Source organism: Polyodon spathula, unplaced genomic scaffold (assembly GCF_017654505.1).
Source record: "Polyodon spathula isolate WHYD16114869_AA unplaced genomic scaffold, ASM1765450v1 scaffolds_3681, whole genome shotgun sequence".
NCBI classification, from domain to species: Eukaryota; Metazoa; Chordata; class Actinopteri; order Acipenseriformes; family Polyodontidae; genus Polyodon; species Polyodon spathula.
Window position 1 is genome coordinate 5,001 of NW_024475140.1, and position 13,000 is coordinate 18,000.

General features: G+C 43.9%; 1 protein-coding gene and 1 non-coding gene across 2 annotated transcripts in view; one reads left to right on the forward strand and one right to left on the reverse strand.

The window, feature by feature from the left end:
• Positions 1–497, forward strand: part of LOC121312189 (tripartite motif-containing protein 16-like) — a 4,552-nt gene extending 4,055 nt beyond the window's left edge. Inside the window, exon 5 of the mRNA XM_041244142.1 lies at positions 1–497. This exon is cut by the window's left edge and continues 1,210 nt beyond it. The gene's annotated coding sequence lies outside the window, so the exon portion shown is untranslated.
• Positions 498–4,247: 3,750 nt separating this feature from the next.
• Positions 4,248–4,335, reverse strand: trnay-gua. The gene is given in 2 exon segments: positions 4,248–4,283; positions 4,299–4,335. It is a non-coding gene; the product is annotated as a tRNA-Tyr (tRNA).
• Between the last annotated feature and the right edge of the window lie 8,665 nt (positions 4,336–13,000).

Below are 13,000 nucleotides of genomic sequence, written 5' to 3' on the forward strand. Positions count from 1 at the left end.
TATTATTAGAATTTTGTTTGTAAATGATCCCATTCTGAAATGGTTGGATAATTACCCTAACGAGCATTTAATTAGATGCATCGGGTCTACTCGTCAGGCAGTTCAAAGTTTCAATATTATAACTGTTTGCTTATTTGAACAATAATGTGAGTGAAATATCATCACAAGAAAGAAGACATTTCCATGGATATCGTAAATCCCAATCAAACTGCATTACATGTGGAATCTGCCCACAGTGGAAAAGCAGAAACGTGTTTTAAGCCTGGCCTTTGTCGCCCTCTTCAGGACAAACTGTGCAGCTGCGCAGAGCCTGATTGAAAGCAATTCTTTTCACTTGGTGTGGTTCCATTGGAAATGTAGGGCCCTATTCACACAACCTTGAGGACTGTTCTAAGCGCTGTTCTATTAAAGACTCTTTATTGAAAAAAAATGTGTAGTTTAAATCAAGTTGTTTAGGGAGGGTGAGAAGTTTATTTGTTGATTTTATTGTTTATTATTATTCAAAGCACTGTTTAATGTCAGCAGTCTTTATAATCACGTTTTAAATTAAAACCAAAATATGAATGTAAATAAGCACCATTTTAATAACCATTATTTTATGTTTCTGTGCTTAAATTAATCCAAACCTTTTTTCCCTGTACTTTTCCTTTAAATGTTTTGTAAAGTTTTAATTTTCAATAAATGTTTTGTTCTGCACCTACTTCTGAAATGAACATAAACTAAGTGGACTGTCAACAGCAGCTGCTCTCTGGAAATGTGAAGAGCACAAAAAAGCTTTGGAGAAAATGTTAAACACACATAAAAGATATTCTACTATAACAATGAGCACACAGTGTTGCTTTAACTAAACAATACCAGCAGAGCAGCCTGTTTCATACAGGTCTTTGTAACTAAACAATACCAGCAGAGCAGCCTGTTTCATACAGGTCTTTGTAACTAAACAATACCAGCAGAGCAGCCTGTTTCATACAGGTCTTTGTAACTAAACAATACCAGCAGAGCAGCCTGTTTCATACAGGTCTTTGTAACTAAACAATACCAGCAGAGCAGCCTGTTTCATACAGGTCTTTGTAACTAAACAATACCAGCAGAGCAGCCTGTTTCATACAGGTCTTTGTAACTAAACAATACCAGCAGAGCAGCCTGTTTCATACAGGTTTTTGTCCAGTGACTGCTTGGTCTGAAGTAAGAAGAATAAAACAGAGCGATTCAGCCTATTGTATCTTTCAAAGGTTTGCCTGCCAGTTGAAGGAGCCAATGATAGCAGGGTAATACTATTGTGAAGCTGCTCAAAGAACACTGCAGGTACAGTCCTGAATCCTCCCAGAAGCTGAGGGGGTGAAGTATAGAAGAACTGAAATGTCCGCTCTGGATAGACAAACACCAAAAAGATAACAAAGTTACAAACTGAATGAAAGGAGACAGTACAATATTGTGGGAGAAAATAAAAGCAGGTTTTTCACATCTTCAGTGTGCCCAGCTGGCACAAGCCCGTGAGGCTCTGTTGTCTTCAGAGCGTGAGCTCGGGTTCAAATGATTTCAGTCGCTTCTCGACTCTGGGATCAAGCTATCGGACACTTCCAGATGGTTATTCAAGCTAACAGCCCCTAAAAGAGTCTAAAACATCCCATTTAAAACACATGAGAGCCCCATGCAGCCAGTCTACCGAGGCTAAGTGCTTGAGAAAGAGAGAGGGAGAGAGGTCTAAAGGGAAGGGGTGCATATCTCACTGCTCATGAACACACTGCTCCCAGGTAGGAAACCCACTGATCCTCAACTACTGCTCCTAGTGATCTCACACAGCTCCAATCCTCCAAGTCCACAGCTTGAGTTGCAATCTGCTTTCTCAGCTTCTCACACGGCACAGCACACAGCTCCCAACTTACAGCTCCCAGCTCCAGCACAGTTCATCTCCAGCACCCCCTCCTCAACACTCCCCACCCCACACTGTATACTCTCAATCCATCACTTCTCATCAGCTAGACCAGCTGCACACCTCCAGCTCTGGCATACCTTCGTTTTCACCCCATTGAAGGGGAGAGTACAGTGAAAAGTCTGTTTAAAATGTGCTGTTTTAGAATCAGCTTGTTTCCCATTTTCGCTGATCAGCACGGGGGTCAGTAAGGTGTGGAATGGATTGGGAGTCCCTGGAGGAGTGCACAATCCCTGGCTCTGTTCTGAGAGTCCGATCTGCTCGCTTTATTAACCTGTTTTTATCACAGTTTGGAGCTGCACTGCTGGAGGAGTGCTTGGAGAGGCTGAAGCAGTTGTCTCCAGATCAGTCGTTCCCTGACACTGAGACACTTTCTCTAACCTGCTGGTCTCCCCCGCAGTGGAGCAATACTGTGATGAACCAGGACCTGTGCTGAGGTTTGGGAACTGATCTAGTCTGTCTCTAAATAGCGCTGATGAAAAGACCTTCAGCGAGGGAGGCTGGGTGTGGATGACACTGTGCAAGCCAGCGCTCCCTAAAAGATCAGGGTCCTTCAATGGAGGGTTCTGTACACCATGTAGAGTACAAATCCAAGGAGGGTATGAGGAGGTTGTATAATGCACTGGTGAGAGCGCACTTGCACTACTGTGTCCAAGTCTGATCACCACAGTGAGGGACACTGTGGCCCTGGAGAGAGTCCAGCAAAGAGCAAACTATTTCCTTACAGCGTCTCCACTCAGCGGAAAGGGACCCGGTGAATCAGTACAAGTTCAAGGTAAATCTAGGTTTGAAGGTGTTATTTCTAAATGATAAACAGCATTTTCTAATAGCGATAGTGCCTCTCAATGATGGATCTACCGTGTGATAACTGACCTTGACTTTCTTTAGCGCACTCGCCTTTGACTCGGGACGAATAACTCCCCTCACGATCAAATATCACTCGATAGAGCCATCATCGACAGGCACTGACGCAGAGAGATAGAGCGCATAATGGGGTCATTGAGGAGCATTTCAATATTGTTTTTGCCAAGGACTGTGCTTTTTGTTCAACACAATGAAACTAGCGTTGCATGTTTCCAAAGGGGCTTCGTTTACTGTGGTAAAGCCCTTTGTGCGAGGGGAAGGGCCAGGACTTCACCACTGTTTGTGTGTTTGTGTGGGTGCGTCAACAAGGCCCAGTCACCAAGCTGCTTTTAAACAAACAAAACAGAGAAATCAGAATAAACTGTTTAAACAAAACCTGTGTGTGAACTAAATTAACAATGTCAGTGTGTGTGTGTGTGTCATTGCGTGTGTGTCAGCGTTGTGTTGTTATGTGTGTGTGTGTGTGTGTGTGTCAGTGTGTCCAGTGTGTGTTGTGTATGCTGTAACAAACCCACCTGTGTCAGCTGTCATTGTTGCTCCTCTTTCTTGTCACCACCAGTCACATGTGTGTGTGTGTGTGTGTGTGTGTGTGGTGTGTGTGTGTGTGTGTGTGTGTGTATGTGTGTGTGTGTGTTTCTCAAATGTGTGTGTGTGTGTGTGTGTTGTCAGTGTGACTTGTGTGTCAAAAACATGTGTGTGTGTGTGTGTGTCAGTGTGTGTGTGTGTGTGTTGTCAGAATATAACGTGTGTTACACAGGTTCACAGCTCCTCCAAATTCACTTAGTGATTTCTTGAAAGTAACTAATGAATACATAATCTACTCTTCTCTCGAAATCACCCAAATAGGTTCACATGTGTTAGTTTATGGTGGAGTGTCTGACATCTGCTTCGTTATTGTAGAGTTATACATGTAGTACAGGTTATCCCTCCCTCCAGAGGAGTGTGTGTGTGTGTGTGTGTGTGTGTGTGTGTGTGTGTGTGTGTGTGTGTGTGTGTGTGAGTGAATCAATATGGTATTTTTATAGATGAGAAGCGAGCTAACGGTTCTTTATCAATATGAATCAATATGGTATTTTGTTAGATTGCTTTCTTTCAAAAACAATGAAATGTATCTCAATAGAAGAGATTATTGTGAGTGAATGACAAAGAACAAAATCAGAAGCGTATGAGAAGCACCGCAAACCGGGCGGGCAGTGAAACGGATGAATCGTGCGGTGCAGTTTTTTGAAGGCGTTTCGCGTTGTTTTTGATGCCCAGTCCGGCAGTTGTGTCGAGTCCCGTCTCATCCCGCTCCCGTTTCACAGACCCGGATCAGCACTAGCGGTGCCCGCCTGCCTTCGTGTTCTGTGAAACCCGCTGCTAATATTGGGCTCGGCGTAAAAAGGCATCACGAATTTCCAGAAAACATACCGATTTAAACACAACGAGCTGATGAAAAGCAGAACTTGTGTCCTTCGAGCCGGATTTGAACCCGCGACCTAAGGATGCCCGGGCTTCACCACTACAGCCCTCCGCTCTACCAGCTGAGCTATCGAAGGCAGGTCTGAGACACACCGCGGCCAGACTGTCTGAATCAAGCACTTCATGACAATGAATTAAAATGCATCCATTCAAACCGTAAACCAACTGCTACATGCGAGAAGCGTCTTAAATGTCATGTTTCAATTGCTGAATGCATTCTAATATATTTATAGCGGAGTGCAGCTCACGGGTAAAGCAGTCAGCTGTTTATAGCTCCTGGATAATAAGCACTTTGAGAAGTGAGCGGCATTTTAAACTAGCGGGTCAGGCTGCCCAGCTCACGGCCAGAGCGGAGGGCCGATGCCTTGCGGTGCTGGTGGTCACCAGACGGCAACTCTGGCTTTCCCAGGCTAGAGTTCATGTGGAAATCACAAGCTTGGAAGAGCGCTGATCAGCGGCATTGTAAACACTAACATTGTGCTCATATTTTGTAGAAAGGCAGCAGAGCGAAAGAGAGGGGTGGGCAGCTGGTGTCCCAGGGGGTGTGTTGCGTGTGTGGGTAGGGAGTGGGACACACTGAGACACCCAGAGCACTGGCGCTTCCCAAGCCCCGCCTCGCAGCGACTCCGGCCCGTTCGGACGGTCCTGGCCGGGCAATCGCCTTCACTGGAACCCCTCGTCTTGCAGTTAAGGAGCTGTGTTAGCTTTGAACAAGATGAGCTGAGCGGGTTACTGAACATCCCAGCAACATTTCAAACTGCAACACAGCCTCCAATCCCAAAGAGAAACGCCGGGTTAGCGATTTCAAAACGGAATTCAAAATCAACATCAATAATAATGGATCGATATTATCGTAAAATACCAATATTATAGAAATAAGCCGCGTTATAATATTAAACATTCCTGAAGAGACTCTTTCTGCTTCTTTTTCTCTCACATAAATTGGCAAACCTTGTCATAGCAATGCTCTCCCAGCCTGTCTTCATTCTTGTTTTGCGCAAACTCCCTCTTCACAGTGTTCGCCTCAGTTAGCAAACGCTTGAGCCGAACAGACCAGAACCAGAACCAAATTACAAACTGTTCTCGAACCTTCTCCTAGTAGAACCGCTTCCGAACTCAGCTTAGCAACGCGGCTCCTAGACCCGGACACCATGCAATTTATTGCAGTTTCGCTTGAGCTGAAAGGGGATTTTTTTTTGGTGTAAAATTGTACTGTAAATGCAAATGTGTTTATCCGTACAGTTCAAATGAATATCAGTGCTTAATACTTGGATAGTTATAATAATAACGAATATTTTATTATTATTATTATTATTATTATTATTATTATTATTATTATTATTACTTGCAGCCACTAATAGTTTAATATGGTTGTTTATTTTCTGCGAGTCGCAGCTCCTGCAGAGCGGACGCGTCCCTCCTTCACGTTTAAGCCACACGCCTCTCCACGCGCGTGTGCGTGTCCACGGCATTGGTGTTTCTGAGCTCTGCGCAGAATCCGCGGTTCAGTTACAGGGGTTTGATTTCATGTTCACCAATCAAAACCACAGAAGCAACGTGTTGAATGCGCACACTATAGTATACTGGGAGGACATTGTCAAAACACCCTTAACCCTCTGCAGAATTATTAATCTGTTTTTCTCACTACCATGACTGTGTTGAAGGCGTGCTGAATGTGCCAGTGTGTCTGTCAGCTGGGGATACGAAGCAGCCTGTAACTATACTATCCACAATTTAAACGCTAATAAACCCAACGAGTACTAGTCCAAAATCACCGAGCAAGCGCAACGAGGCATCCTGGGAAATGTAGTCTTTAGCGCTCGGAATGTAGTCCAAAATCACCGAGCATGCGCAACGAGGCATCCTGGTAAATGTAGTCTTTAGCGCTCGGAATGTAGTCCAAAATCACCGAGCAAGCGCAACGAGGCATCCTGGGAAATGTAGTCTTTAGCGCTCGGAATGTAGTCCAAAATCACCGAGCATGCGCAACGAGGCATCCTGGTAAATGCAGTCTTTAGCGCTCGGAATGTAGTCCAAAATCACCGAGCATGCGCAACGAGGCATCCTGGTAAATGCAGTCTTTAGCGCTCGGAATGTAGTCCAAAAACACCGAGCATGCGCAACGAGGCATCCTGGTAAATGTAGTCTTTAGCGCTCGGAATGTAGTCCAAAATCACCGAGCATGCGCAACGAGGCATCCTGGTAAATGTAGTCTTTAGCGCTCGGAATGTAGTCCAAAATCACCGAGCATGCGCAACGAGGCATCCTGGTAAATGCAGTCTTTAGCGCTCGGAATGTAGTCCAAAAACACCGAGCATGCGCAACGAGGCATCCTGGTAAATGCAGTCTTTAGCGCTCGGAATGTAGTCCAAAAACACCGAGCATGCGCAACGAGGCATCCTGGTAAATGCAGTCTTTAGCGCTCGGAATGTAGTCCAAAATCACCGAGCATGCGCAATGAGGCATCCTGGCTCCTGCGGAATGTAGTGTGAGCGCTCGGAATGTAGTCCAAAAAACACGAGCTGAGATGCTGCTAAATGTGATTGGATACAAGCTGAGAGGCTGAGCGCTGCTGTGATTGGATACAAGCTGAGAGGCTGCGCTGCTGTGATTGGATACAAGCTGAGAGGCTGCGCTGCTGTGATTGGATACAAGCTGAGAGGCTGCGCTGCTGTGATTGGATACAAGCTGAGAGGCTGCGGCTGCTGTGATTGGATACAAGCTGAGAGGCTGCGGCTGCTGTGATTGGATACAAGCTGAGAGGCTGCGCTGCTGTGATTGGATACAAGCTGAGAGGCTGCGCTGCTGTGATTGGATACAAGCTGAGAGGCTGCGCTGCTGTGATTGGATACAAGCTGAGAGGCTGCGCTGCTGGATGCGGCTGCTGAGAGGCTGCGGCTGCGCTGTGATTGGATACAAACTGAGAGGCTGCGGCTGCTGTGATTGGATACAAGCTGAGAGGCTGCGGCTGCTGTGATTGGATACAAGCTGAGAGGCTGCGGCTGCTGTGATTGGATACAAGCTGAGAGGCTGCGGCTGCTGTGATTGGATACAAGCTGAGAGGCTGCGGCTGCTGTGATTGGATACAAGCTGAGAGGCTGCGGCTGCTGTGATTGGATACAAGCTGAGAGGCTGCGCTGCTGTGATTGGATACAAGCTGAGAGGCTGCGCTGCTGTGATTGGATACAAGCTGAGAGGCTGCGCTGCTGTGATTGGATACAAGCTGAGAGGCTGCGCTGCTGTGATTGGATACAAGCTGAGAGGCTGCGCTGCTGTGATTGGATACAAGCTGAGAGGCTGCGCTGCTGTGATTGGATACAAGCTGAGAGGCTGCGCTGCTGTGATTGGATACAAGCTGAGAGGCTGCGCTGCTGTGATTGGATACAAGCTGAGAGGCTGCGGCTGCTGTGATTGGATACAAGCTGAGAGGCTGCGCTGCTGTGATTGGATACAAGCTGAGAGGCTGCGGCTGCTGTGATTGGATACAAGCTGAGAGGCTGCGCTGCTGTGATTGGATACAAGCTGAGAGGCTGCGCTGCTGTGATTGGATACAAGCTGAGAGGCTGCGCTGCTGTGATTGGATACAAGCTGAGAGGCTGCGCTGCTGTGATTGGATACAAGCTGAGAGGCTGCGCTGCTGTGATTGGATACAAGCTGAGAGGCTGCGCTGCTGTGATTGGATACAAGCTGAGAGGCTGCGCTGCTGTGATTGGATACAAGCTGAGAGGCTGAGAGGCTGCAGCTGCTGTGATTGGATACAAACTGAATAGCTGGCTGAAAAACAAAATAGCAAATCAGAAAACACAACAACAAACTGAAAAACAAAATAGCAAATCAGAAAACACAACGGCTGCAAAACAAAATAGCAAATCAGAAAACACAAACACAAAATAGCAAATCAGAAAACACAATGACAAATTGTGAAAAACAAAATAGCAAATCAGAAAACACAACAACAAACTGAAAACAAAATAGCAAATCAGAAAACACAACAACAAATTGGAAAACAAAATGAGATCAGAAAACACAACGACAAACTGCAAAACAAAATAGCAAATCAGAAAACACAACAACAAACTGAAAAACAAAATAGCAAATAGCAACAAACTGAAAAACAAAATAGCAAATCAGAAAACACAACAACAAACTGAAAAACAAAATAGCAAATGAGAAAACACAACAACAAACTGAAAAACAAAATAGCAAATCAGAACACAACGACAAACTGCAAAACAAAATAGCAAATCAGAAAACACAAAGACAAACTCTGACAAAACGGAAAGGGAAATACCCCGGTGTCACGACAACACAAATTGCTGCAGCACTGTGGAAAACAAAATAACAAATCAGAAAACAAAAAGACATGAACTCTGAACCGGAAAGGGAGGGGAGATTGGTAAAGGGTGTCACGTCACTGATTGGAGGAGCAGCATGTCAATCACTGCTGCAGCACTGTGGGCGGAAGCACTTGGACACTAGCCTGGAGAGACTCTTCCCTCATGTTTGAATTTGAATAATGATTTTATTAGTCCTTACATTAGAAAAACCGAGTGTGAAATAAACGAGCACAAAACATTATTCAAATTCAAACATGAGGAAAGTGACTTACCCCGGTTCAGAGTTCATGTCTTTTTGTTTTCTGATTTGCTATTTTGTTTTGCAGTTTGTTGTTGTGTTTTCTGATTTGCTATTTTGTTTTTCAGTTTGTTGTTGTGTTTTCTGATTTGCTATTTTGTTTTTCAGTTTGTTGTTGTGTTTTCTGATTTGCTATTTTGTTGTTCAGTTTGTTGTTGTGTTTTCTGATTTGCTATTTTGTTTTTCGTGTTTTCTGATTTGCTATTTTTTGTTGTTGTGTTTTGTTGTTTTTTCTGATTTGCTATTTTTTTTTTCAGTTTGTCGTTGTGTTTTCTGATTTGCTATTTTGTTGTTCAGTTTGTCGTTGTGTTTTGCACTTCAGGGCCACCGTAGGCAGCAGGTGGCACATTAAAACACCTGCTATATGTAGGACACACTTGTAAATTGTTCTGTAAGTGGTGTGTCAGTGTGTTTGTGTATTTGTGTGTGTCTGTGTGTGTCTGTGAGCTGCTTTCAAGTCTTGCAGTGGTGACTCTTCCTACAGCTAGCTGGACATCCTATTTGACTCTGGTTTGTTTGTTCAGAGAATCTTGGTACTCCATCTTGCTCAGCCAGTCCTGTGTTTGTTTCTAGACTGTGTCTGTATGTGCTGTTTTATGTGCACTGGAAAACAATGCATAGAAACAAATTGAAACCTGAAGACTTCTAGTCGAAACGTTTGCCATTGAATTGGTTGTGTTTCTTGTATTAATTCTAAATGAAACCAAACCCGTACATTTTGAAGTGAATTCAAGACCACGATTAAAAAACTGTTTTATCAAAGCGTGTCGTTATTGGCGCTTTGTCTGTAATTTTATGGAATGACCACGAGGTGGCACCAAAGTCCAGCTTTTCAGAGAACAGCTGCGTTCCCCTCACCAGGCAATGCTGTAGTCTTCTCAATTGAAGACTGTTCAGGGAACCGAAAATACAGAAAACTAAATCAGTAAAGGTGGCTGGACAGCAGCTGCATTGTCAAGTGATGGGAAAAGATTCAGGTGTATGGTCTGATTAATTTAATAGAGAATTGAACACTGAGGGGAACATCCACCCCCTTTATACAGTGTGTGAGGGAGAGAAGAAAGCACTTCCCTGTTGAAACAAAGCAGCACTGTATGTGTGTGTCAGTGTGTGTGTGTGTCAGTGTGTGTGTGTCTGTGTGTGTGTGCTTTGCATATAGATAACAGTGTAGAATACAAGATCAACTTTTTATCTCAATCTGCACTGAAAACAGAGTCATCCATAAGTGGCCTGTATCTGAGACATAAAAAAACAAAATCACTAAAACACACAGATAACAAACACTCCTGTAGTGAAGCAATCGCTCTGTAGCGCTGTATCTCTCACCCACGCTGTATTGAGTTTGCTTCAGAGCTGCACACTGAGCCCTCATGCACAGGTCATTGGATTGCTTTCATTTTTGCAGTCCCTGTGAAGTGTTATTTCCCCTCAGTGTAATACACAACCAGAGCTTTCAACTCTAATCCTCTCCAATTCAAATTGCCATCCCGTCAACCAATCAGATAGAAGCTGGACCCGCTCCTCAAATAGAAGCAGCAGCTCTGATTGGTCAGAGTGCACTGTGGGGGCGTGGCTGCTCCGTGTGAAGTGCAACCCGATTGCTTGTAGTCATGGTAATGCTGTATGAACACATGTTCTGTGTTGATGCATAACCACTGTTTGTATGCTTGGGGTTGTGCAATTCTTTTCATACAGTCCATCACCTTGGACCCTCGTGTCAGGGACATAATAATAAGAGCCAGGGCTGCGCACATGTGCTACAGTATAGGGCAGGGAGCTCCAACCCTGCTCCTGGAGAGCTACTGGGGCTGCTGGCTTTCACTTCAACACACCTCTCACTTACTGAACTGCACCAGGTACTGGCTTCATTAGTCCAGATTAACAGGTGCTCCAGATCTGTAGCCAGTGCTGATGTAAAGACACCTTGAAAACCTGCAGGATTGGGACTCTCCAGGAGCGAGGCTGGAGAGACCCCTGGTATAGGGCACTGAGAAGAGATAGGGAGCCGTTTAGAAAGCTCATTGACAAATATTCACTTGAGAGAATACAAGGAAAGAGGGGCACATGCATTCTTTGTATAATTATCTATCCCTTAGCCCAGCAGAATTGATTCTAATAAACGTAACTGTTCCACACTGCCAGCGTATGTTTAAAATACAACATTAATATAGCATTTAGATTTCAAGAGCATGTCACTTTAACATGCTTTGCATGAAATATTTTCTAAGCAAAGTTGGTAAAGCAGGAGAAAGGCAGACACAACTCAAGCACACCCTATCCACTTCATCTGATCAACTTAATAAATGTCCAGCAGAATAATGAGATCCCGTTCTGTACATGCGAAACGTATCTATTGAATAGAAAAGATGCAATCCAGACAGACTTCAGTTCTGGAGCCAGGAACATTACTCAGCTGTATGTCTTGAAGCAAAGGTGGCTGATGGAAAACCTCCTCCCGAAACTAATAAAAAAACAGAAACAGTCATTTTAATAATAATTAAACCCAGGGTAATAACAGCATGTATAATGTGTTATAAATACCGAATAGATGATACAAGAAATCTGCAATTAATGAAATTATAAAACTGTATATTAGCTGTAAACACATCAGGACAAATCACATGAAACACAAATGATTGACACTTCATTGGCTGGGTCCTTTATTTTGTATTTGAAATTAATCTGCTGATTGAAAAAGGTTTTTCATTATTTGTAAAAACAATAACAACACCTGCCATAGCAGTGTCAATGTGGTGTCTCCATGGGCAGCCAGCACGGCACTGATTGGACGTGGCAGCTAGCGATTCTGCAAGGTGCTTTTTAAATTGTGCTGGAGGGATACGGGACCATTCCTCAATGATTACCAGCCTCAAATTCCTTCAGGTTGGGTTGTATTGGGGTGGAAATCTGCAGTCAAGTCAGAATGGCCCTTACATAGAGAGAGTCACATCACTTTAGGGACTGATCCTTATGAAAAAGCCTCAGTAGTAATTTGTGACTTCTTGAAAACGGAAGCACCTGCCAACCAAGCACCTCTTATCAGCCCTCTATCAAAGTGTGTCAAATCTGTTATCCCATCGTGGTTATAGAGCTTTCAATCTCCTCTCATCTCCCCGACAGGAGACAGAATCCGTAACACAGAGCATCACACAGCACTGCCTGTTGCACAGTCTCATCAGTGTGCTTGGGATTGACAGCACTGTGTGCTGAAGCTGCAGATATACAAACACTCCCCAGCTCTACACTGCATCGCTGCACTAAAGGGGTTTCTCTTAGAGATTATGAAGAATGGAACGGATGTCAGATTCCCATGTTATTGTGACACAGCAGGCCCAGAACACTCTCTGGTTATTTTTTTCTGTTTTCTAGTCTTCTTTATTTTCACTCTGAGTTTTTATCGAGTTTGATTTATCTAGTATATTATCAAGTGCTTTTTGACAAGCTTCTAAAGTTTCTTTACGAGGGACACTTGGGTACAAGGATTTTACATCCATGCAAAATAAAATTGTATTCTCTGTAAGGTTGTGCTTTAGTGATTCAAGTCTTTTTAAAAATGGTGTTGTATCCTTAACATAGCTTGGTAATTTCTCAACGTGTGACCGAAGTTGTTTTTCTGCTGTTTCAGCTATTATGTATGTATCTGTGGTTTATATTGGTATTTATTAAGGATGGGCATTTCGAATAGTTTCCTATTCGAATACACAGGGCCAACATTTTTGTTTATTTGATTTACACAAACTCTAGTCTCTTACGCCCCCGAGGCAAATAGCGTGTGTTCTACAAGCAGACAGCACAACACTGTGTGTAAGCTGGTAAAGTTGTATGCTCACTCTTCGGGGGAGCCGGTCGGCTGCACAAACTGTACAAACCCTATCCAAGACGACATTTCTTCATTCAAAACGCTTTAGTTCCTCAGGCACGCGTTGGTTCTGTTGTTTTGTGACAGCTTTATAATAAATGGAATAGAAAGATGTTACAGAACTGGATCAGAGAACAGCAGTCTGTTCCAGTCTCATAAACTGCAGCTCAGAGTCTGCTGGCCACATTTATTTTTTTTTTTTAATTATTTAATTTCTGTTTTGACATTTGATTTTTATTTGCTTCAAA